Source organism: Chiloscyllium plagiosum, chromosome 8 (genome assembly GCF_004010195.1).
Source record: "Chiloscyllium plagiosum isolate BGI_BamShark_2017 chromosome 8, ASM401019v2, whole genome shotgun sequence".
Taxonomy (NCBI): domain Eukaryota; kingdom Metazoa; phylum Chordata; class Chondrichthyes; order Orectolobiformes; family Hemiscylliidae; genus Chiloscyllium; species Chiloscyllium plagiosum.
The window spans coordinates 32236945-32240266 of record NC_057717.1 but is presented as its reverse complement, the minus strand read 5'-3'; the positions used below and the strand labels follow the sequence as shown (position 1 = coordinate 32240266).

General features: G+C 47.1%; 1 long non-coding RNA gene across 1 annotated transcript in view; it reads left to right on the top strand.

The window, feature by feature from the left end:
- The window catches only part of LOC122552121, a 24972-nt gene that overhangs the window by 4081 nt on the left and 17569 nt on the right, over window positions 1-3322 (top strand). The window contains exon 2 of the long non-coding RNA XR_006312307.1: window positions 3242-3246. This is a non-coding gene — a long non-coding RNA (uncharacterized LOC122552121). The remainder of the gene's footprint in view (window positions 1-3241; window positions 3247-3322) is intronic.

Below are 3322 nucleotides of genomic sequence, written 5' to 3'. Positions count from 1 at the left end.
TCCCCGGGATTCCAGGGATATGAGCACCGCCGGCCAGGTTACGGGACAGAAGGACGGATATTCATGTTATAATTGGATGATTACTTGATTGACAAGTTCAGTAAACGTGGCTCTTCTGAGACAAATGGGATTAACTTCATGAGTAGTACTTTCTTAGGTCCAATAACAAAAATAAGAATATAAAGTAAATGTGCTGACAAATCAGCTGAAATCCACGTCACAGAATCAGGCACCATAATCCAGATGATATATCTGTGCAGCATGTAGCAGTGTTCAGACCAGGCTAGTGTACTGCTCAATACAACCCAGCAATCTGTGCAGACCACACCAGTCCATGAACTACCTCTCAAGCACTGGGAGCTATGCAGTGAATAGCAGTGAATTGTTATATAAACCAGGAGCATTTACCCTCCTAGCATGTACAGCAGTGTACGCCACCCCAGGGCATGGATCTGTAAACCAGGAGCAGTTACCCTCCCAGCATGTCGAGTTATGACAACTGCCCCAGTGCATTGTCAGTAACACTGTGTTAGATCACTGCCCAGCGTGGGGAAATCTGCAGCACATGATGGAAGTGACAGGATGTGCAGTTCCAATCCATTTGCAACTCCATTTCTCCATTGTATCAATGGATGTAGAATATCTCAAGAGGATGGAGGAAAATGACTTAGGGTTAAGTAGGCAAGGATCAGACGAGGCTCTAGAGGGTTACAAGGTAGTCAGGAAGGAAGTGAAGATAAACTCAGGAGAGCGAGAAGAGGGCATGAAAAAGACTTGGTGAGTAGGATTAAGGTAAAACTTAAGATGTTCTATACTTTTGCGAGGAACAACATGATGGCTTTAGTGAGGGTAGGGCTCATCAGGATAGTGGAGGGAACTTGCGCCAGGAGTCGGAGGAGGTCGGGGAACATAGAATATAGAACACTACAGCGCAGTACAGGCCCTTCAGCCCTCGATGTTGCGCCGACCTGTCATACCAATCTGAAGCCTATCTAACTTACACTATTCCATGTACGTCCATATGCTTGTCCAATGACGACTTAAACGTACTTAAAGTTTGCGAATCTACTACTGTTGCAGGCAAAGAATTCCAAAGCTCTCTCTTTAGGTCTTTCCTGGCTACCTTGTAACCCTCAAGCGCCCCAACTGAGGCTTCACATCCCATCCTAACATAAGTCGCCGTCTTCATCTTGACCAGAGATTCCACTTCATTCGTAAACCACGGCTCCCGCACTCTACAGCTTCCTCCCTGCCTGACATACATATCTAGGACACACAGTAACTTTTCCTTGAATAAGCTCCACATTTCTAATGTGCTCATTTCCTGCAGTTTCCTTCCCCATCATATGCTTCTTAAATCTTGCCTAACGGCATCGTAATTGCCTTTCCCCCAGCTGTAACTCTTGCCCAGTGGTATACACCTATCCCTATCTATCACTAAAGTAAACATAACAGAATTGGAATTGCTATCACCAAAGTGCTCACCTACTTCCAAGTCTAACACCTGACCTGGTTCATTACCCAGTATCAAAACTAATGTGGCTTCTTCCCTTGTTGGCCTGTCTATATACTGTGTCAGGAAGCCCTCCTGCACACACTGGACAAAATCTGACCCCTCTATAGTACTCGTACTATAGTGTTCCCTTTCAATATTTCAAAAGTTGAAGTTCCCCATTACATCTACCCTGTCTCTGTCACTCCTGTCGAGAATCATCTTTGCTATCCTTTTCTCTACATCTCTGTAACTATTCAGAGGCCTACAGAAAACTCCCAACGGGGTGACCTCTCCTTTCTGTTTCTAACTTCCGCCCATACCACCTCAGTTGACGAGTCCTGAAACATCCTTTCTGCAACTGCAATACTGTCCTTGACCAACAATGTAACACGTCCCCCTCTTTTACCATCTTCTCTGTTCTTACTGAAACATCTAAATCCTGGAACCTGCAACAACTATTCCTTTCCCTGCTCTAACCATGTCTCCAAAATGGCCACAGCATTGAAGTCCCAAACCAATCCATGCTGCAAGTTCACCCACCTTATTCCGGATGCTCCTGGCGTTGAAGTTGACACACTTCAAACCAACCTCTTGCTTGCCGGTGCCATCTTGCGTCCCTAAAACTTGATTTTGGACCTCCCTACTCTTAACCCTTTCTTTACTTTAACTACAATTTTGGTTCCCATTCCCCTGCTGGATTAGTTTAAACCCACCCCAATAGCCTTAGCGAATTCCACCCCCCCTCCAGAATATTGGTACCCCTCTGGTTCAGTTGAAGCCCATCCTGCTTGTAGAGGTCCCACCTACCCCAGAAAGAGCCCCAATTATCCAAGAACCCAAAACCTCCCCTCCTGCACCATCCCTGTAGCCACGTGTTCACCTACTCTCTCTCCGTATTCCTTGCCTCACTAGCACGTGGCACGGGCAACAAAACAGAGCCAACAACTCTGTTCGTCCTAGCTCTAAGCTTCCATCCTTGCTCCTTGAATTTCTGCCTTTAATCCCCATCTCTCTTCCTACCTATGTCGTTGGTGCCTATGTGGACCACGACTTGGGACTGCTCCCTCTCCCCCTTAACGATCCCAAAAACACGATCAGACACATTACGAACTCTGGCACCTGGGAGGCAACACACCAACCGTGAGTCTCTCTCGTCCCCGCAGACCCTCCCTTCTGTCCCCCTAACTATGGAGTCCCCAATGACTACTGCTCTGCTCCTCTTCCCCTTTCCCTTCTGAGCAGCAGGGACAGACGCTGTGCCAGATCCCTCTACTCCACTGCATTCCCCTGGTAAGTCCTCCCCCATAGTATCCAAAACGGTATATTTATTGTTGAGGTGAATGGCCACAGGGGATCCCTGCACAGCCTACCGGTTCTCTTTCTGTCCCCTGACTGTAACCCATTTACCTTTTGCTAGTACCTGAGGAGTGACTACCTCCCTGTAACTCCTCTCAATAACCCCCTTTGCCTCCCGAATGATCCGAAGTTCACGCAGCTCCAGCTCCAGTACCCTAACGCAGTTTTCAAGGAACTGGAGTCAGGTGCACTTCCAGCAGATGTAGTCAGCAGGGATACTGGTGGTGACCCTTACCTCCCACATTCTGCAGGAGGAGCATTCAACTGCCCTAACCTCCATTCCCACTTGTCTAAATTCCCAAAGAGACTGCTGAAAAAAATAAGGAATAAAAAAACCCGTTAACTTTCCAAGCTGTGGCACAGGTACCTTGTTTTTGGTTAAAGGAGGAGGATGGGTGCTTTAACAGATTATAAGGCAAGGTGAGCTTTTCTGGGTGCTTGGTTTAATTCACAAACGGGTTCTTGCTGTGT